Genomic DNA, 24,064 nt, shown 5'->3' with positions numbered 1-24,064 from the left:
TGGTAGCATAGCCAATTGAAAAAACTTCCATCAACTTATCTCTAATCCACAGAATTTCAATAATAAGGTATGATACCTTTTAAGCAACTGTATATGGAAATATGACTTCTCCGTTACTTCCACCTTAGTATCATCACCTCTGGGTCTGATTCATTCTCAGCCAAGTGAAAAAACTTCCATCAATTAATAGTGTGAGATAACAGAATATTGGTAAAAAGGGAAACAATGCCAAAACTGACTAACAAATTTGACTCTTGTATTTGAATATTCTTCTTTTTTTCTTTTTTTTTTTTTTCTGAGAAAGTGTAGAATTCTTGGCGAATGACCTGGGTTGTCCAATATGGGTAAATTAATAGTGTCAGATAATGGAATATTGATAAAAAAGGGAAACACTGTCAAAGCTGACTAACAAATCCAGATACATTGGAAGAAGGCCACTCTATTATCCCATAACAAATGCAAATATGAAAGGCATGAAATATGAAAGAAGTGAAATATCATTTCACTTATCTGAACTACTCTTGTATTCTATTCTCCTTTCATAAGCAAGAACTATAATAATTACATTGATTGAATGTACTAACCTGACATCTAAACACATGTGCTGCAACTTAATTATCAGCTTATCATGTGGCAGCCTGTCAAATGCCTTTGCAATATCCAAAAATATGGCAGTATATGCCTTTCCCACTTTCCCTCATCAACTGCTCTTGTCACTTTATTATAAAATACAATCATATTACTAAAGCAAGAGTACCCCTTAATAAATCCATGTTGACTCTCACATATAACATTACTTTCATCTTCCCAATGCTGTATTGGTCCCTCACTAATTTCTCCAAGACCTTAACAAATACTGATGAAACAAACTGGCCTATAATTATATACTTCCAGTCTGCTACCACCCTTATGCAATGGCACTATCTTACCTTCCTTCCATTCCTTGGGTACCTTTCCTGTAGTCAAACTTTCATTGAAAAGCCTGGTCAACAGAGCTGTCAGTTCTTTAGCACATTCTCTCAAAACCCGTGGTGAAATACCATCCAGTCCCACAGCTTTACTGACATCCAGAGTACTCAGTATTTGGAACATACTCCTCTTGCATCTCTAAACCTCGAACCTGCCTTGACCCTCGAGTATTAAAACTTACTTCTCCAGGAAGTAAGTTTAAGTGTTCATTGAACACTCCACTATGTCCTCTGCATCAGTCACTCTGTTGTCATTTTTATCACACAATGTCATTCTTCCACAATCATTTCTCCTCCTACTGGCCATACAGCTAAAAAATTCTCTAGGATTTTCTTTGGATCTTACTGCCAATATCTTCTCATATTGCAGTTTTGCCTTCCTTACCATACTAGTCATTCTCCTGGCCTGAGTCTTATGTTCTCGTGCATCTTCTCTCCATATATATATATCTCTATATATTTATGTATTCTGTAACCTCTTTTTCACCTGCAATTTCTATTTGATATTGTTTGTCATCCACTTTACACCAAATTGTGTCCTTTTCTTCATTCGTGAAATACATCTTACTATTGCTGCTAACAAACATTCCACAATTTCTCAAGCACTAATGATATCCTGGCCTTCCAATTCTGCCCTGCATGTAACTGCCACCTTATAGTTCCATATACGTTCCCTTTTCTTTGATACTCCTGCATGTCTATTCATCTTCGAAGTCAAAACCACATGGTCATTCTCTCCAACTGGGGAAGAGATGTCATCTCACTTATTATCCACTCTTCTGATGCTATGACCAAATCCAAAACCCTTCAACCTCTTGTTCCCTCTATTACATGTTGCCTAAGACATTTGTCCCTCAAAAATTCTAGAAATTCCATTCTCTTATTGTTACATGAATCTTCCTCTTCCCAATTTATACTGCTGTAGTTAAAATCTCCGATAACAATCATTCTTCTTGCACTTGCCAAGCTCAACTGTCTAAACATCTCCTGGTCCCCACTCTCTGTGCTCCTTGGCTTGTAGCAACATCCTACTAAATATCCTGTCGTGTCCACCTCTACCTCATACCATATGCCTTCAAAACCATTAGTGTCAATCCCTTCCAAAGTCTCCACTCTTAGAGGACATAAGTCATCACTTATAAGCAATACTCCACCACTGCATTTTCCCTTCCTATCCTGCCAAAAAATGCTGTACCCTGTTATTATATCGTCTTCTGTTAACCACGTCTCAGAGATCCCAATAATCTTTGGCCAGGCTGATGCTATCAGCACCACCAATTCATCTCCTTTATTCCAGATACTCCTGGCATTAGTATAAAGCATAAAAATGTCACTGCTTATGTTTTATTATAAGGTGATGAATTTGTTGAATAAGGGAAATTCATATACAGTGATTTTTTGTACTTTGCAAAAGCATTTGATAATTACCACATGATATGTTGGGGTATATGGCCAGGCTGTTGCTATCATCACCACCAATTCATCTCCTTTATTCCAGATACTCCTGGCATTAGTATAAGGTGATGAATGTGTTGAATAAGGGAAATTCATATACAGTGATTTTTTGTACTTTGCAAAAGCATTTGATAATTACCACATGATATGTTGGGGTATATGGCCAGGCTGTTGCTATCATCACCACCAATTCATCTCCTTTATTCCAGATACTCCTGGCATTAGTATAAGGTGATGAATGTGTTGAATAAGGGAAATTCATATATTGTGATTTTTTGTACTTTGCAAAAGCATTTGATAATTACCACATGATATGTTGGGGTATAAGCTGCAGAAGATGGGATTAGATAGAAGATTGGTTAGATGGATTGTGGCTTTCTGAATGATACCAGCAAGTTGTGCATGATGAAGCATTGTCTCAGAAAAAGGAAGTAACCAGTGGTCTCACTGCCTCAGGGTTCTGTTCTTGGACCCTACTGTTTAACTGATTTGTTAATGATATTTCTTTAAATATTTCTGCAAGTTTTACCGATGGTGCCAAGTTAGATAGAATTATCAGGATAAGTGCTGATGTTAATTCTCTACAGGAAGATTTGAATAGACTTTTAGCTTGGACAAATGAGTGGGGTTACAGTTTTAATATTAATAAATGTGAGGTGTTATATTTTGGGATACAGAGATATAAGACTATATACTGTATTTTTGGAGCTGTACTTCTGGAAGTGGATGAGGTTCGGGATCTTGGAAGGATGGTAGACAATGGACTGAAGTTCTGAAGGCACATCTCAAGTGTTACCAAGACTGCGCATCATATTGCTGCTATGATAAAAAGTACATTGACATTTAAGGAGGTAGTGGTGCCTCTATATAAGGCATTGATCAGACCATATATGGACTATTCGATAGATTTGGTCACCTAGTTTCCACTGTAATGTGGAAACACTAGAGAGGGTCCAAAGACAAATGACCAAAGTGATATCAGGATTCTGGAGTATTAGTTATGAAGTGTGTTTGAGGAAATGTCGATTACGGAGGTTGGTGGATAGGAGGTAAAGAGGAGATATAGAGACCTTCTAGTTAATTAAGGCATTCTCTCAGATTAATATAGAAAGAATTATAAAAAAAGAGTGGATATCAAGATGGGAAGAATGAAAGGCTATAGAAGTTATATAAAGATGTGTTAAAAAAGGGTGTGAGGAGTAGATTTTTTATGTGGAGAGTTGTGAGTGGAATGCATTGCCATAGTGAATGCAGATAGTGTAAATAACTTCAATGATCATTATGATGACTCCATGGAGGTTACCAAAATAATACTAATAAATGTGGCCTCAGACATTTTCCTTTTGCAAGTTGCTGTACTCATTCTTCCCAGGCACAACCTTGCAAAGTAAGCAGCAGCAGGATTCTATGTAGTCTAAGTTGTTTTCATGATTCAAAAATATTCAAAGTTCTGCATCTAAAATAAACAACACAGTTGATGAAATTGCACAGCTATTCAATATACAAGTCTCCATCGTTAATATACATTTTTTTCACATCTGGTCATTGAGTGATATACAAGAGGAATTAGGCGAAGTTGAGTTGAACATCTGAGATTATCACATAACAGTGGAATGTTGAACAGGAGGGTAGATTAAGGGAATGTTCTGCAGAGCTTGGCAAAATAGGAGGAGAAGATAAGATTGAGACATTTAAGTTGGTGAGAAATTTTATTGTAGCAGGCAATAAAAAATTGAAGGGTCATATCCCTAAATGCCACATAAAAATCATATGAATAAAGGAAGTGTGAAGATTTTTTGCATGGCAGTGGGTTAATGGGTAGTATATATTGCCAAATTGGTTGTGGTTGCACTGATATTAATTATAATGAAAGCAAGGAATGATATATGATTTATTGTTTGTAGAAAATTTCATCTCTCATGATGAGTCATGACTCCATGATGATCTGGAAATTAATACCAGCATCGAAATAAATAAGAATTAACAACCATTTCTTAATAAATAAATAAATAAAGTATCGGAGGTTACTAGCGTGAGCTAATGCAAGTAGTCCTAGTACAACGAGTTGCAAAGGTGGGGAAAGTTCTGATCGCTAATCTTGGTATTTTCCATAATGTAAAAACACGTTCCCTAGGAAATATATGCTGTTATTACATTATGGTGGGAGGTCACTACCCAGACCGGTTTCAGCCTTTTTTGAGACTTCATCAGTGAGTAGCTAGACCAAATAGATACCAAAGGGTATAGCGAAAAGAACTTATATATTCTGCTATACGAGTTGTCAAACAGGTGCAACCATTAAGTTACTTAAATATAAAGAGCCAGTAGGCTTCATTTTGCAATATAAACATTATCCAAATTAATTAAGGGGATATTAAATCCCACATTGTTTTAAAACCGAATAAGAAACTCAAAGATTGGAATCAGAGAGTTTCATGCTGAATATAGTAAACTATAAATGTATCTATAAAAGTAAATATACTATAAAAATATAATAAACTATGAAACTCTCTGATTCCAATCTTTGAGTTTCTTATTCAGTTTTAAAACAATGTGGGATTTAATATCCCCTTAATTTGAATAATGTTTATATCGCCGAAATGAAGCCTATTGGCTCTTTATATTTAAATAAATAAATATTGCTGCCTGAAACCATTTTTGTATATTTTTCTCTGATTTAATAATTACAGAAATATCTATGTCACAGTTATCTGAGTTCATAGTAAAGGAATAAACATATTAAAAAAAATTTTAACAAGTTTATTTGCACACAGTGTTTGTAATAAATACATAATCATTTTAATAAATGTTTTGTTTCCATAAGTTTTTTAACCATAAACAGACATTGAATGTGTGTCTGATTAGTGAGCTGCAGTTCCAGGATCCCACACCCATTTAGATGGTGGATTCCAAACTGGAGATAATTTCATATACTGGTTGTAAAACAATGTAAACATAACAGTACATTGTGCCCTTTGATTGGAAAAGAACTAAGTTTGATTCTCATCATGATGAGAGTAATCTTTATATAGGCTTTTTCAGTTGAAGGTGAGTTAGCAGACCTCATACGGAGATAGCAGGGTTTTTTCTCCTGGAAACTTAGGTTTTTCATCCCACATACAGGCAAATGGCCGTGAGAACACACAATTTAGAGACATTATATGCTAATAGTGCTGGTGTTGGGCAATAGATGTACTGTTAATGGTAGTAGTGTCATGCAGTTTGGGGGATTAAGTGAGGGAAACACTGAGTTGTAGTGGAGTTTACCCTTCTCATGATGGTTCTTTGGACTCCTTGGAGTTGTCACATAATAATAATGGTGCAATTTCCATCATTTAGGCCAGTGGTTCTTAACCTTTTACAAGCCTACATTCTCTATAGCGATCTGTTGTAGTCCTGCACACCTACATACATTTTTTCTCTTAGTTATCAGTTCTGTAAGTATCTTAGGTTTAATTAATTTGTAATCATATAGTATATAAAAGCAGAGATATATATTACAGATTACACTTTAAAATCAATGTTGTCTCAGCTAAATATACACCGAGAATATAATGCAGATGGTAAACACAATAAGAATTCACTACTTCTACAACATATAAAATTTTCAATGCACAAGCTAATTTTTTTTTTAATATTTACTTGCAGCAGAATTTAAATTAATATAATTTCAAAAATTTTATCAAAAAGAATTAGTATTTTTATAAATCAGTGTACAGTGTGGTTACAAAGTCCCATTATCCTTAAGTGAAACTGGTAAATACAGATCATTTGACACTCCTACTATATAAAATTGATTCATTGCAGTTCAAATAAAGAAATATTAAACAACAGGTTTAATAATCCACTAAACCAGTGGATTATTAATTTTCCATTCCCCATAATTTTCATAACAGAGGACAGTTTACTACCAGGAGTGCAGTTTATGAAACCATATCTTACAGCTTCTTTGAACTCATCAGTGGTATTATATAACATTGTTGTGCAACAGTATCATTAACATGAATTGCCTCATGTTAATAGGTAACGGCTTCAAGGCGGCCGGCAACAAAAGTGACCCACAGCCAATCTTAGAAACAAATCAGATATTCATGTACTGTGTGCAATAGCATAATGTGCTAGCACTTCATGTTGAAAAAGCATTCCTCTTTGATATATGGTTATTATTCAAAAGATTACAAACCATTTCCTTTAATATTTTTAGGTGTCAGTCATAACTAACCACACCATCAAAACGATAAGGTATGAATGACCATTTCTGTCCATCCTGGCTCATCCTGTGGCATTGGAGGGAGGGGGATCTGATTCCTTGTGACAATGAGGGTTTTTCTTCAACCAAATACCACATTTTGTGACTGCACTTTGTACTCTAATGCATTGCACATTCATCACTGAAAATGTTACCATGCTTCAAGTTGCATTCAAGTTTGAAGTAATCAGGAAAATTCCTTCCTTCTTCTTGAAGTAAATCACTGTTAGATAATTCTTGAACAAATACAAACAATGCAGATGCAATTTTAGGTCAATTTTCATGTTTTCTGTATTTTTGTCTGGGCATTTCTGAGTGCTAGTGCTCTTATTATTATTATTATTCGTGACACCTCCAAGGAGTCCGAAAACTCATCGCGGGAGGACACCTACAACTGTCTCAACCATCAACTGCCCACCTCCACCACTACCACAACTGGTATTTTTTGTCTGTAAATTGCGTGTGTTCTGAAGGGCCGATTTGTCTGTATGTGGGATGAAAAACCCGAGTTTCCGGGAGAAAAACCCTGCTACCTCCGTATGAGATCGGCTAACTCACCTTCGATTAAAATTGTCCAGATAAAGATTCCTCCCGTTGCGACGAGAATCGAACTTAGGCCTATTCCAATCGAAGGGCGCAAAGTAACGTTGTTCTTCCAGTTGCGCTACGTAGGCAAATATGTTGGTTTCATTATATGTTGGTTTTATTGACGATCTCGCAACAGAATCTTCAACTTGTCTATACTGTTACCTCTTGTTGAAGGTTTACCACTTCTTGATTTATTCTTTATACTTGCTATGCTAAATAGTTTCTTCCCCCACCACAAGCACATTTGTTTTGGTAGACCTTGTTGGAACCCTACTGCTGGAAATCGGCTCACTCTTTCATTGTCATCTCAGTTCTTTTCCTATCATGTATCCAACAAATGATGAATTAATTCATCTCCTGCTAAGTCAGAATGTTGAATACCATCAAAATTAGCAAGAAAAGTATTCTGAATCCATGTCAACTTTCGTACCCTCTAACCTGAAATTTAGAATTGTTCAGAGGATCTCCAAATGGTCGCAAATTTCTTCTTGAAGGCTTAATAACCTTGACACATTCTTCAATAGTATAATTACTCTGATCTGCTATTGTTAAGCCTGAAAATATAAAAGAAAATAAATATATTGAATAATATATTTATTTTCTTTTATATTTATATAATATATAAATATAAAATACTTATACTCTATTTGATAGAGGCCAATTATATTTAAAGAGGTAATGATGGAACTTATAGCCACCCTGTATTTTTCTCCAGATTTAGTGGAACCATCGTTGTGTGGCAACACAAAATTGGAAACAGTTTTTGACAGAGTAATTCTAATGTCATGTGCACCTTATAATATGTTTTAGTTTTTCATTTTCATGGCAGCCAATGTTGAAAAACCTGACTCATGCAGATATGCTGTAACAGAGGGAACAATAGTTGATAAAACTCACTTCGGTGAATTGAGTGCTTATCAATAATCTGTGAATAAGCGTGATCCAAAGAATTCATCAAATCTTTGCTCCATACTCACTTTTCAACAGTTTCTTACTGCTGAAAAGTGAGTATGGAGCAATGAATTAATTCATCTTTTGCTAAGTCAGAATATTGAATACCATCAAAATTAGCAAGAAAAGTATTCTGAATCCATGTCAACTTTCGTACCCTCTAACCTGAAATCATTTAGAATTGTTCAGAGGATCTCCAAATGATCATAGATTTCTTCCCGAAGGCTTAATGGTATATTGTATTTTGTGACTTTTCATGTCTGCCTCAAAAGCACTTAAGAATTATAAAACTGGCATAATGTCTGTTTTTGCATTCATTTCTTCTATGATAGTTACATATGGACTTGAATAGATATTTTTATTGTTTGTTTAGGTAAAAGAGTGTATGCCAAAGCAAGAATAGAATCCTTACTTTCATATCATTCAGAAAAGAATTATCTTTGTTTCTCAAGAAAAGCAAAGAGATGCAGAAGGTGGCAGTAGAATACAAAGTTCATGTATACTACACCAAAGTCTGCTGACTTTACAGAGGTCAAGTTCTGGCACAAATAATAGGACATCATTCAGAGAGTTTCTGAAAGGGACTTACAAGCCAGAATGTGATGGTGTAGGAAACAGTTACCATATTTACTCGAATATAACTCACCTCGCGAATAACTCACATCCTGATTTTACTTTAAAATCAGGATGTGAGTATAGACTCGAGTAAAACCATATGTTGCACTGGCAAACACAGTATCTAACTAAAAACTATTGTCCAATTTTTGAAATTTTCAGTGTCATTAAGACATCACAAAAGTGGAAGCGGCACGCAAACCACCAGCAATAAAATTCAACCGGGGTTGAAACTTTGTGTGAGATATCCAGGTAATGAGAATTTCCATCAGAACGATAAAAGGGCAAAACACCACCCCATCATGAATGTTTTAAAACTAAGAAATATATAGTGAATGTTGTTATGGCAGTTTCAGATTTTTTGGAATTCGGTTGGTGAGAATTAGCATTTCAACTCAACAACTGTCGGCTTGCCTTTGTCATTTGGTAGTGTGATCTTTTGTTAATACCGCCCCAATCATATGCACGTCTTCATAGCTGCTCTGGCCTACAATTGCTATCTGTTTTGTGCTCTGCTTTCAGTTCTCATTAGTCATTCGTGAAGGACTGTTCATTATGTATCTCAAGTCTTGTAAATTACTGGTAATTTTTGCTTGAAATAATGGGAAAGAAGATGACACTATTTGGGTAGATGACTTTGATGATGCACACAAGGAAACTGCTCTTGAGGCCGGAAATAGTGATAGCGAATATGAGATTCTTGGTAAGTCATACCCATTTTCAGTTTTTTTCCTGAAAACTTTAGTTCCCGAAAATCCCCGCATATATCTCACACCACGATTTTTTAGCTTTAATTTTTGGGGAAAAAAAGTGCGAGTTATATTTGAGTAAATATGGTAATTACAAAGATACGTGGAGTTTCTTTCTTTACCAGTGTGAAAAATCCAGATTTCTTTTCCAGCATCATCGGTGCATATTAAACCATGGTATCTCTTCCAATCAAACCCTTGTTGGTGAAGAAACATTTCATGATTTCAAGAATGTTTGAGGCCTTAGTGATTGTTAGAATAGGCTTGCAAAAAAGAAATCTTGTGTGATATCAGTATATACATATCGAATAAAAGCAAGCAGCTGAATGCACTGCAGTATGTTTGTAGTCTCATCCAGTTGCATGCTGAATGTGAACTTTGTTTTAATTCTTCCATGTCATGTTTAAGATCCCGTGTGGTGATGAGGGTTAAAGAATAGTCCCAATGTAGCCCATGCATGCCATAAGAGGTGACTATAATGGGTACCCAGTGTCTGGGGGGTATAGCTGGGCCACCCTGCCTCTAAGGACAAAATTTGGAGGCCTGGTTTGGGATTTTGGCAATGGGCTAACAACTTATTCCTTTAAAAAAAAAAAAATCTCTTGTTAGGAAAGCTAAACAATTGAAATCCAGACTGACTTCAAGGAAACGACACATGTAAAGAAAAAGGTTAATGAATTTTGGAATGGAATGTTAGAACAATGTTACGGATAGGGAAAATGCAAAATATAGCAGAAGAGTTAAAGAAATATGAATTGGATGTTACAGCATTACAAGAGATAAGATGGAGAGGAAAAGGAAGAATAAACAAAAAAGATTATATTATGTATTATAGTGGTGCTGAAGAACAAGGAAATTATGGAGTAGGATTTATTATTAGAAAGAAGATAAAATCAATTTTAGGATTCACACTAATAAAAAAGAATTTGCAAGTTATGAATTAAAGGGAAATTCCATAATATCACTTTTATTAACATATATGCCCCGACTGAAAATGCTGATGAGATTATGATTGATCAATTTTACAAGGATTTACAAGAAACGTGAAAAAATAAATAAAAATGATGCCATGATAATATTAGGGTATTTTAATGCAAAAATAGGGAAAGAAGACATATTCCATGAAGTAATTAGAAAGTACAGTTTACATGAAGAAACCAGTGAAAACAGAAATAGACTTATACAATTAGCAATATCAAATAAACTTAGAATAATGAGTATATGTTTTCAACATAAGAAGATACATCTGGGGACCTGGATTATTCCAACAACCAAAGAATGTAATCAAATAGATCGTGTCCTGATTTCGAAAAGATGGACAAGTTCAGTCAATGATGTACGAGCATATAGAGGAGCAAATTGCGACTCTGATCATATGTTAGTTAAAATTAAATTTATATACAGGATATCAAATGTACATCAAAAGAAAACTGAAAAGATAAAGAAATGTAACACTGAAGCATTCAAAAATAGAGAAATAATTGATAAATATCAGAAGAAAATGAAATATAATATTAAAACAATAGAAAAAGGAAAGAATATAGAAGAAAAGTGGGGCTTAATCCAACAAATAATCATAAATGCAAGTGATTATTGAAGAAAGAGGATGGCATAGGAAAAATAGAAATGAATGGCTTGATGAAGGATGTAAGGAAATAATTGAACTTAAAAACAAAGCAAAGGAACACAAGAAATAATAGAGAAGAATATGAAGAGAAAAGTAAGCAGGCAAATAAAATGTGTAAAAAAAAAAAAAAAGAAAGAAATGTTGGAGAAGAAAGTGGAACAAATAGTACAGTATAATGAGAAAAGAGAAACTAGACAATTTTATAAAGAACTAAAAGAGTTAATACATAATTTTGATACACAAATGATAGGATGCAAGGATAAAGAAAGAAAAGTATTAACTGAGAAAGAATTCATTAAAGAAAGATGGAAGGAATATTTTAAGGAATTATTTATGATGACAGCAGAAGAAAATAAGGAATATGAAGATCAAAATAATGGTTGAAATATAGAAGAAAGAATTCAAGACCCAACAAGAAATAGTGGAAATAATAAAACAAATTAAAAATTTTAAAACACCAGGAATAGATGGGATAACAGGAGAACTTATAAAGAATGCATGTGAAATCTTATGTAAAGAAATTTATTATTTGATATTAAATATATGGAAAGAAGAAAAAATGTCAAAGAATTGGAATAATCCAACCAATATATAAAATTGGAGATAAGATGAATTGTTAGAATAATTCATCTTATCTATAGAGGAATTACATTATTGAATGCTACATACATAATTTTATCAAGTATGATATATAAAAGATTAGAACCATATGTAAAAACAATAATAGGAGAGTACCAGTGTGGTTTCAGAAATAAAAGATCCACAATTGATAATATATTTATGCTATGAAATATATATGAAAAATGTTTAGAATGTGATATAGAAGTTCATAATTTATATATTGATTTCCAACAAGCATTTGATAAATTAAATAGACAAGAAATGATACATAGCTTGAAAACACTGGAAATACCAAGAAAATTAATTAGAAGAATCCAAAGCAGTAGTTAAAATACAAGGGGGAATTAACGGATCCCTTTGAAATAAACTATGGAGTAACACAAGGAAATGTACTTTCAGCAAGTTTATTTAATTTGGTACTTGAAGCAGTAATAAGAAAGTTAAATATGAGAGGATTTATTAATAATAAATTAATACAAATATGTGCATATGCAGATGATATAGCAATAATTAAGTCGCAGGAGAAAAGATTTAGAAGAGAAATTTGAGGAACTTAATAGAAATGCTAAAGAAGTTGGATTACAAATTAATGAACAGAAGACTAAATACTTTCTTTTAAGGTTACACGGTGGTCAGCATTCATAGTGAAGAATTTTTGGAGGTAGAACACACGTATTAAAATAATTACTTTACTTAACATTAAGCAAGTAACAATCAACATTTTAACCTCTGTATTGAGGTCATCATCAGGGACATACCCCCCGAGCAAAATTAAGAAATGTACAATATACAAGCTACATGCCGCTGCACTATACAAAAGTAAAATGAATCTAAATGTTTTGTTAATCATTTATCCTAGCCTGAACTCTGGTGAAAAAAAAAATGAAACTACATTAAAAAAAATTTCTACAGTCCTTTCGTATTGAGATTTTCTTCTGTGTGGGGTTGTTCGGGTTGCTATATGGGTTGAAGATGGGTCTTTCACATTCTTTGAATAATTAATCCATCATTTTTGTTCAGATTTGGATGATGTTTTAGCATTTCACAAGCTGCTTTGAATTTTCTTTCAAACCAGGTTTTGGTGCAGTGTAGAGACTTAGTGCCTTTCTAGTCAATTCTGTGGCATGTTTGGAGTGCATGGTCTGATAGGCCTGTTTTACCATAGTACAGGTATTTAATGTGGCATTTGTGTTCATCTTTTCTGCTTGGGTTAGTGCATCTTATTTCCCTTATGTAAGATAGGTTACAGGTACATTGAATTTTGTAAACCCCTGGGTGAGCAAAGTATGGAATAGGATCTTTGGAGGAACTAAGTAAATTTCTTAATTTGACCAGGGGTTTGAAGGTTCAAGACAACCTTCAAACCCCCAGCAAAATTAAGAAATGTACTTAGCTCCTCTAAAGATGATGATGGATTAATTATTCCAAGAATGCAGAGGACCCATCTTCAACCCATGTAACAACCAGAACAACCCCAGACAGAAAAAAATCTCAATACGAAAGAACTCTTGAAATTGTTTAAGGTAGTTTTTGTTTTCCCACCAGAGTTCAGGCTAGGATAAATGATTAATAAACATTTAGATTCATTTTACTTTTATATACCACAGCAGCATGTAGCTTGTATATTTTACATATGCATATTCCTGATGATGACCTCAGTACAGAGGTCGAAACGTCAATTGTTACTTGCTTAATGTTAAGTAAAGTAATTATTCTAACATGTGTTGTGTTAGAATAATTCTTCACTATGAAAGAAGACTGAATATATGCAATGTGGAAAGGCAATAAATAAAACCATTACAAGATATAATATAGGTGAATACAGTTTTGAAATTGTAAATAGTTTAAGTATTTAGGTCCATTAATAACAACAAACAATAATATATCTGAAGAAATTAATAATAGAATCATGACTGGAAATAAGTGTTATTATATTTATAAAAAGTTAACGAGTAATAAGATTCTTAATTGTAATTCTAAATTAAATCTTTATGAAACAATTATAAGACCTGTAACAACAACATATGGATGTGAATCATGGACATTAACAAAAAAAGATATAGACTTGAGAATCTTTGAAAGGAAAATATATGGACCAATGAAAGAGGAAAATAGAATATGGAGAATTAGAACAAATAATGAACATGAACAACTAATTAATGGTGAAGATATAGTAAGATATATAAAAACACAAAGAATAGCATGGTCGGGGCATATAGACAGAATGGAAAAAAATAGAGGAATTTTAAAAAAATATTTCAATGGAAGTCTGTACGGTTAGCCTAGTGGCTGTGCACTTCGCAACCATATGCCTGGGGAAGGAGTGTCCTACGTTCGATTCCTGTCAGTGATATGAGAAGCTGAAGGATCTTCCTCAGCCATAGCCAAGTTAGCCAGTCTTGGGCATGGACAGTAGGGTTTTTACCCCAGTTTATCCTGGGGTTTTTCATCCCACAAAGCAGGCAAACCAGCCTTGAGAACTCAACACCATAGGACATAGGATACACCAGGGCATAAGGCTGACCACCTTATCCTGTGAACTGTTTAGGTCTGATGATTAATAAACCCTCAACACCACAAGGTAAAAGAGGGTAAAAGGAAAATGAGATTTGAATGGAAACCATTAGGACAAAGGAAGAAAGGCAGACCAAAAAGATGGATATATGATGTGCAAAAATATTACATAGCTTTAAAAGTTAAGAATCTGAAGAATGTTGCACAGAAAAGAAAAGAATGGCTAAAAATTGTTTTGCAAGCTAAAACTGATAAAGAATTGTAAAGATAGAAGAAGAAGAGGAAAAGTTCATGTTTAAGAATATTTGAAGACCTGAAGGTAGGTTGAGAACTAATAACATCATTTGGCAAAGGAAACTATCGCTTTCTTTTTTCACTATTCTTTACTACACAGTAGGTCACCCATTTTCAGTCATAAGGCTTGACTAAGTCTGCAATATTGTATAACTTCTTGTTTCTTGTAATATGGAATGCGACCTGGAGAAGCTGAAGGATCTTCCTCAGCCATAGCCAAGTTAGCCAGTCATGGGCAGTAGGGTTTTTACCCCAGTTTATCCTGGGGTTTTTCATCCTGCAAAGCAGGCAAACCACCCTTGAGAACTCAACACCACAGGACATAGGATACACCAGGGCATAAGGCTGACCACCTTATCCTGTGAACTGTTTAGGTCCGATGATTAATAAACCCTCGACATTAGTTACTTCTAGATATAAGGTTTTTGTATAGTTGCAAATCCAAGTTTCAGCACAGTTACAGATATCTCAAATGAAGGCTTTCTTCTGTTGAAATATCTTAAGACTGTCCAAAATATTCTCAGGATGAACAGAAGAAAGGTGTTTCTTCAGTTTTTATGGCTTCTGTGTGTCTTTTGATTTTGTGATGATTATAAAGCCAGAAAGATATATATATAATTCATTGTAATTCCTTTCCTTCAGCAGTTCCAAAAATTTTTAAACCTAGGGTGCAGTAGATTCATGCATTAACAAAGGTTTTGGTATACAAAAAATTAATCAGTTAATACGATAAATATTGAAAGTCATATTCAAAATACAAACAAAGAGGATATTTTCATACTAAAAAATTAAATACCTTTTATGGTAAAAAAAAAAATGCTGAGTTCAGTACAGAAGAACTTTACTACCTTCAGCAGTTAGCAATGAAATACTAACCGAAAGAGAAAGTGATCTCCTTGAAAATAATTATGAAACTTGGGTAACCTCTGCACTCTTACGCTGTTGTATTGCTCCAAGACATTTTATTTGTTCATTTAACCTCGATACAGTTTCCCTAGAGAAAAGATTAACCAAATGGTATGATAACCATGTCATCAGGTATGCATTAGTAATTATTTTATTTCAATACATTTGTCAGATATCCCTTTTAATCTTTGTAAGTAGGTGCTATGAATCTGAAAGGTGATGTTCTTCCCACATCTCAGTTAAGAATTGCTGTTGTATGTAATGGGGGGTGGGGAAACAGAACCCTTCTGGCATTTGTAGTTCTCATTCAGCACTTGTACCAAATGTTATTTTTTTTAAAAAAAAAAAGCCAATAAATTAGGAAATGTTTGGTATAGTTTCTTGTTCATTGAAAAATTGAATAGATCCTCCAATCCCATCCCCCAGAATCTCACTGAATCCATTCTTTGGTATTTTCTATGGGTATCTGGTAATATTAATAACAGATAACCACTATCCATTTCACTAACCACACTGGCTGCATACCTGCCTCCCAACCCATACATCATGGGTTCAAGTCCAATGCAGGCATGGGTGTTTGCAAAAGCCTGGTCTGGACCAGCTATATAAGCTGGTGCAGAGCAGTGAGTTTATAAAAAAAAAAATTTTTTTTATGGTGTGGTGGTGCATCTGTTCTTAGTTAGAGTGGTTAGCATATCCGCTCTCTAGCCAAAAGTCTGCAGGTTCAAATCCCATTATGGGCATGGATGTTTGTGATTGTCTGTGAAAATACCAGTGGGCAGTGGATGGCATTGGTCTAGATGATGTGATATGCTGTAGTTGGTGGATTTGAGTGGTGGAGACGGAGAGTTGTAGGTTAGGTGCCCTCCCTCGATGAGTCCTTGAACTCCTTGGAGGTGCCACGTAATAACATATAACCACCGTAGCACAATTGGAAGAATAGCAGAACATTGTGCCCTTCGATTAGAAAAGACCTGGGTTTGATTCTCGTTGTGATGAGGGGAATCCTTATATGAGCTTTTTCAGTTGAAGGTGAGTTAGTCGATTTCATATGGTAGTAGCAGGGTTTTTTCCTCCCAGAAACTCAAGTTTTTCATTGTGCATACAGACAAATCGGCCTTCAGAACACACGCAGTTTACAGACAAAAAATACTGTTGTTGGTAATGATGAGTGATAGATGGTGTTGATGGTAGTAGCGTCGTAGTTGGAGAATTAAGTAGTAGTAGTGGAGAGGATGAGATGTATTAAGCGAAGTAGAGTAGTGTGTCCTCCCACAGTGAGTCCATGGACTCCCTGGAGGTATCATCACGTAATAATAATAATCTATTCTTACATAAAAAGCATTTTAAATTTGAAAAATAAAAATAAAAATTATTTTGAAATCAGTACACTGTCTTTTACTGACTAAAAATAACATGATAAACTTTTTTTTTTTAATCTTCTAATAGCTTTTATTTCCAGCTTGAGTAGGCAGCTGATTTTCACCCTTAACTGTCACTTGCAGCCCAAATCTATCACTGATTTCAGAGGCATTAATGGAGCGAGTATGGTGCACATGTTGCCATCTTATGATCCTAACAGATACATATAGTCCAAAATACTGTGAGTTCTACAGCTAATTTGCTTGATTTGCAAGTTTAAAAACCTGAGCTTTTAGGAGGACACAAAAATAATCCTACTTGCCTTTGCTAAAGATCGACTAACTCAAGAACCAGTTTAAAAAAAGGCCTAGATAAAATAACAGTATTTCTTCTAGTGGTCTAGCATAGAGTTATACAGACACTTTTTTTGTGTATGTGGGTTTGTTTTGTTTTGTTTTTGGACTAATTTATCACTCAACAATAGAACGTTGTTTTTTGTATGAGCTATATATCTGCCAAACTCACCATCTATTGATGGCAGACTAGGCTGGTTAAGAAGTCGACTGGATACTTTAACTTATCTGCATCATGAAATTCTTGTAGATATACATTGGTTACTTGTAACTATTAATTTTTCAGCAATTAATATCCACTAAACATTAACTATAAAAGACTTTAATTAATACTTTCCTGTAAGTTTAAGGGAGATGGTAAATCCTGTATTATTGTGCAGCCAGGTACGAAACTCGGATCGAAATACATTGAATTCTAGGGCTTCATGTCGAAAAAACTAGCGGCGAGCAAAAGTGTAAGTAATCACTTGGGAAGTACAACACCAGGGCAACTCGCAGCAAAGGTGGAGCAGGCTCCGTCACTGTCCTTAATATTCTCTCATAATGTAAAACGCAGCCTCCTAGGAGATGTATTACTGTTTTACATTATGAGAAGAGGTCAATACCCAGACCGCTTTCAACCCTTTTTGAGGTCTCATCAGTGAGTAGGTAGACCTGGAATATCAAGGTTTTAAGTGAACCGAACTTACATATACCTCTACTAACGAATTGCCAAAATGGTGTACTTATATATTGTTATTACTACTATAACAAGCCAAAAGGCTATTTTACTGGCGACATAAGTTAAGTTTAAGGGAGATGATAAATCCCGTATTATTGTGCAGCCGGCTACGAAACTCGGATCAAAATCCATCGAATCCTAGGGCTTCATGTCGAAAAAACTAGCGGCGAGCAAAAGTGTAAGTAATCACTTGGGAAGTACAACACCAGGGCAACTCACAGCAAAGGTGGAGCAAGCTCCATCACTGGCCTTAATATTCTCTCATAATGTAAAACGCAGCTCCTAGGAGATGTATTACTGTTTTACATTATGAGAAGAGGTCACTACCCAGACCGGTTTCAACCCTTTTTGAGTAGAGGTATATGTAAGTTCTGTTCACTTAAAACCTTGATATTCCAGGTCTACCTACTCACTGATGAGACCTCAAAAAGGGTTGAAATATACCAGCTGTACAATAATACGGGATTTATTATATCCCTTAAACTTAACTTATGTCGCCGGTAAAATAACCTTTTGGCTTGTTATAATACTTTCCTATATTTCAGCAATGTCAAATTGCCATCGTCAGGGATCACAAAAAAACAATTATATGTGCACACAGTCACTAACACTGAGCAAGTGAGGCTGAAGAAAGGCAAGAGAAGTCGTACCTAGAGACCCAAATGGTGTCCTCTAGTGGGCTACATTGGATAGTCTTAGCCATTATGCTGAAGATCTTAGGATGTATGTTCCCAAATTTGGGACAGTCTACTGCACCCAAATTTGTTGTGGTTTGGAAAGATTTTGGAAATTTTCAGGTAAGCTTGCCTCCTTACTTGTATATCGTTCTACCCTATAAACTAGGATCCCATGAGCACAGAAATCAGAACACCTCCGTAGGCTACTTAAAAAGGTTACCTCTTAGCCTGTGGAAGTCACAAACAGACTAAAACCTTATAACTCTAGAACCCTCCCCCCCCCCCCACACACACACCCCCAGATGTATGGACTACCAGAAATCCATAAGCAAAATGTGGCATTACATCCCATTGTGGATGGCATTGATTCACCCATCTACAAATTAGCCAAAGTGCTCGCACATTACTGGCAACACACCTTCACACATAAAAAACTGAGCCCACTTTAAAGCCAGTATAGAAAACCTCACATTCCAACACACTGACGTAATGGTCAGTTTTGCTGTTTCCTCTTTATTCACTAATATCTCACTCAAAGATACCTTAGGCCTCATCCAAGCCATATTTCTTCCTGATATCTTAGCCCTGTTTCAGTTCACCATGAACTCAGACTGTTTCATTTGGCAAGGAAAATTCTACAAACAGATGGAGTGGAAAGCCATGGGCTCTCTCTCTCTCTCTCTGCCCCTGGCCAACTTCTTTATGGAGACCTTTGAAAAAAAAAAAAAAAAAGCCTTAAACTCTGTCCCACATAAACCCACTGTCTGGCTACGTTACATGAATGATGTGTTCTCCATCTGGCCACATGGCCTGGATATACCCCACAATATCTTAACGCATCTAAACAATCAGCATCCAAGGTTCTAAGGTTAACTAAATCCTTAGTTAACTGGAAACAATAACAGTCCTTCATTCTTAGACACTGATTACATGCCAGCCTGATGGATCTCTGAGTATTCTCCATTTACAAAAGCCTACATGTATAGGTTGATACATTCACAGCAGTCACCCACTACATATCCCCTCTCAACAATATTGTATTATAAAAACCCTATATAACAGGGACAAATTAATTGGTTCTGATAACAGTTCCCTAACTACTGAACTTGACCATATCCTTAACACTTTGTTAGCCAATGGCTACAATCTCCCTAAAAAATATTAAAACCCTGTAACTGCAACTCCCTCCCTTCCCCTTCAGACCAGAGATTACTCAAAATCTTTCAGCATTCCATATATATCCGAAAAATGGACAAAAATTCTAAAGAAATACAATCTCACAACCACTTTCAGACCACATAAAAAAAAAATGGTATCTGCTATGCTCCACCAAAGACCAACCACTTCCCCTATTTTATGAAATAGGTCTAGGGGATGTTTATTTTATAATTATAAAAGACTAACAAATACTTTCCTATATTTTGGCAACATTACATTGCCATTATCAGGGATCACAAAAAACAATGATATGTGCACATAGGCACTAACACTGGGCAAATGAGATCAAAGTCCCTTGCAGTTGCAAACTTTTCTACTACAGCTAAACAGGCAGGATAGCCAATATAAGAATATCTGAACACAGGGACTGCATCCATTTCCACCAATACAGCCACAGGACTTGCTGACCCTGCTTTGGACACCCACCACAAGATGTGCTGGAAGAAAGCCACTCTATTACATCGCAGCAAATACAAATATGAAAAGAATATAAAAAGCTATTCCTCGAATCTGCCTCAACCCTGAAAAACTTTCCAAATGTCAACAAATTTGGGTGCAGTAGACTGCCCTAAATTTGGGAAGCATTCATCCTAAGATCATTAGCCCAATTGCCAAGACTACCCAATTTATCCCAGGCACTGTTTAGGACTCTAGGTCTGACTTTTGTTGCCTTTCTTCAGTGTGGTGCCTGTGTGCACATATTGTTTTTTATTTTATCCCTGATGAAATATGCAATGCAATGTTGCAAAATGAATGTCTTTTATAATTAATATTTACATTGTATACATTGTTAATTAGTATACATTGTAATTAAGTATACATTGTTAATTCCTGAATCACGAAAATGGCCAAATGTTTTGGAACCCATTACTAAGAAAACTTTGAAATGTAGGAGAAAGTGTCCCAAGAAGGAAGGAAAAAAATCGTTAACTCAATATGAAAACAGAACATAAAGATATTCTGGATGTATGGTGCAGTCATGAGTAAATTTCAATAATGAAGGTAGAAAAGTTAGTTTTACAAAGCTGGAATAGATGATATCTAACGAGAAACACTTAAATGTAGAGATATAAAATTTTTAGAGTGAGCAGAATTCCAGTCCAAGAAGCTTGCAGTAGAACTCTTATTGTATTAATTTATAAAAAGGAAAAATAAAAAACAGAATATAAGAATTGAAGAGTAATTTTTCTACTAAGTGTTCTAGTATGGCATTTCTCAAGTATGCAAGCATATCTGAGAAGTGCCATATTGGAACATTATTGAAAAATTAGTGAAGAAAGACTTGAGTTTTGGTCACATTTTTACAACAGATAGTCAAGAAATTATTGGACTATTCTGGATAGTTGATATTTGTGATCGGATGTGAGATGAACACTGTGCTTACTGGAGGCCTGCGGCAATCTGAAAAGCTCTGTGTTCGCATCCTTTTCTCCTTGACTATTTCCCCAGATACAATGCTTTTGTGTTATAGGTTTTGCAACTTCTCATGTGTAGGAGTTAATATTAAAAAAAAAAAAGAAGTGATAATAACAAATAAATAAAATATATATAAGTCAAGTGGATATTAGATCCAGCATTATTTCAAAGTTGAATGTAGAAATTATGCAAGTTTCGTACAGTAAATTGACCAGAGAGCTTACTGGAATACATTCCCCAGCATTCATGAGTAGCCTTAGTATGGACCACTTAGAAGACATAGGCACCACCCAAATGTCCATATATTGACCTTTTATTGGTCCATTTTGATAAGGTTTCACTGACCTGTGAACCAACCAATTCATTCTGAGGAGAACCAGTTGGTTGGTTCTCCTCAGAGATCAGGTAGAAACCTTAAGAGAGCAAAACTCTTGTTCAGTACTAAAGAACTTGAAATGTCAAAGAGAGAGATGTATTTTTTTAAAAGAGCGAACTCTCTCTGTTGGTGCGTAAAAGTAATTACTAAAAAGAGCCAAAAAAAGTGTCGGTCGGCGATGTAAAATTATATAAGCCAAGTGGATATTAGATCCATTCGACTTTGAAATAATGCTGGATCTAATATCCACTTGACGTATATAATTTTATATCGCCGAACTGAAGCCTTTTGGCTCTTTATTTTAGTAAATAAAATGTATATAATTTTTATGGATGGGATTACGATTTAAAAAAAAAAAAAATCAAATATGGAGGCTGTTTCATTCTGGCCCAAAAATTGCTTCCCTGTTAAAGAAAATGTTGCTGAAATGTATCTTTGCTTTCGGAACTGTGGTTCAGATTGATTGCGTGATCCTGCGGAAACTCCACCCTTGTCTGATATTTCGTATACAATTGATCACTGATCATTTCCTGCTATATAAAATCTATATAAGTCAAGTGGATATTGATGGTTACCCAGAATCAATGAAAGCTGTTTCCTCTTTCAGTTAATGGAACTATTCAAAGGTTTGTGTATATTCCATATCCATTGTGTATTATTTTCAGTAAGTCATATGTTTTACAAATTTTGAAACGAAATTTAATACAAAACACATTCTCTTTACTTTCAGATGTGATAAAAATTTCCACAGAACAAAAAATATTTTAATTGGCTTACCCAACCAGACCAGTGCTTCACAGTGATCAGAGACCTATGTCTTAACTTGCCTAAACATGCACAGAAGTGTTTTGCACTGTTGTAACAAATGTGGTTTACATCAAAATATATGTGCAATTCAGATACCTTTGTTTAAACAATCTTTTTAAATATAAGTTTCTTTGTTTTGAGAACTTTTGAAATGAAGAATATTGTTTGATCAGGATCAGCTCTAGAACTCAGCAATGAAAACATATGCTTGTCAAGGGTAGCATTCTTTATATATACATATATTAAAAAAAAAAACTTTTCTTTTTTTTTGAAAACTTCATTTTCATTGTTGTAATTCTGTAGTTGTGATTATATTAAAATAAAAATGACTGCATCAGTAGGAAACATTTTTATGAAAATCAGTTTTTTTTTGTTTTTTTTTAATTTTGAAGTAAAAAAAAAATTCATAAGTGGAAGGCTAAAAATTTTTGCTTAGAAATCAAAAAAAAAATAAAGTGAACATTCTACATTTGGTCCTATGGCATTATACAATGTGAAATTATGAAATGACTTCATGTTTCAAATGAATAAATTGCTCATGGTTTTTGTTTTAAATTTTCATTTAATAAATAATTAGGTATAATGAAGGCAAGTTAGATTAAACTTTATTTTTAAATAAAGTTGTCATTAAAATAAGGTTGTCATTATATATATATTCATTAAAATCTTTGTTAAAGGAAAGCTGAAAATCAAAATTCCAGAAGTCTTTATTTGAATACTTCCAATGCAAAATCTAATGAATTTCATCTTTAATTTTAGTTAACTAGTTAAGTATATCAGCATTAACTTTTATATGTAATCCTTTGTTTCACAGTATTAAAAAATAAATAATGTGTACTAATAAATATTAGTATGCTGGACAACACACAATTTATCTCTGAAATGAAAATAGTGATTCTTTGCTAATTTCTATGTGCTGAATATGAAAATGATGATAAAATCTGTCGATTGGCTCTTGTTTAGGAGAGACTCAATCTGCATTGCATACATATGTATTATTTGGCAATGCTGTATTTCAATCTCCTGGTTGCAACATGTTGCATCAGCCAATCATACACAACATTCCCAGGAACTCAACTGCATTTCATCATTGACTGATGAAATGCAGTTGAGTCATGACATTGCTGTCATAAGATATGCAATCATTAGTATTAATGATTGCATATCTTAATAACGAGACTTCACATTAATCATAAAGTGAAGTCTCGTTGAGTGAGCAAGTGTTTGTGTAACTTCCTGGGCTAAACTCCCATTTACTCCTGCATCATAAATATTATACAAGTGATCCCTGCAATATAAATCCAGCAGTAGTGATACCTTGTACTTGTGCTAATGGTGCGAATAACTTTTGTTACATTTTCAGGGAAGTGACGTTTGCAAGCAGCTTTGATATACGAAGTACTGCCATTTTTTGTGTGAATGGGACAGCTGAGCAAGGGCTTTGCACTATGTGAAGAGAGACTGGCCTGCAAGGAAATCTCTGAAGGTCAGAGTGAAGAATGTGCAACACCCAGCACTGCAGAAATGCCCAAAAGTTTGCTACTACCCCTGCACATTAAAAACTCGGTCTGGTAAAAAAAACTTCATAAAAGCCATG

At 34.6% G+C, this 24,064-nt stretch overlaps 1 protein-coding gene across 1 annotated transcript in view; it reads left to right on the top strand.

Moving 5' to 3' along the window:
• step (cytohesin steppke) overlaps positions 1-22,678 on the top strand; it is a 375,568-nt gene extending 352,890 nt beyond the window's left edge. The window contains exon 13 of the transcript XR_016548776.1: positions 22,391-22,678. The gene's annotated coding sequence lies outside the window, so the exon portion shown is untranslated. The remainder of the gene's footprint in view (positions 1-22,390) is intronic.
• The last annotated feature ends 1,386 nt before the right edge of the window (positions 22,679-24,064 follow it).

The sequence above is a fragment of the Typopeltis vanoorti genome, chromosome 9 (genome assembly GCF_054136105.1).
Source record: "Typopeltis vanoorti isolate ZY-2024b chromosome 9, IOZ_Tvanoo_1.0, whole genome shotgun sequence".
NCBI lineage: Eukaryota > Metazoa > Arthropoda > Arachnida > Uropygi > Thelyphonidae > Typopeltis > Typopeltis vanoorti.
Note: the sequence above shows the minus strand (reverse complement) of the source record. Positions and strands in the feature narration are given on the sequence as shown.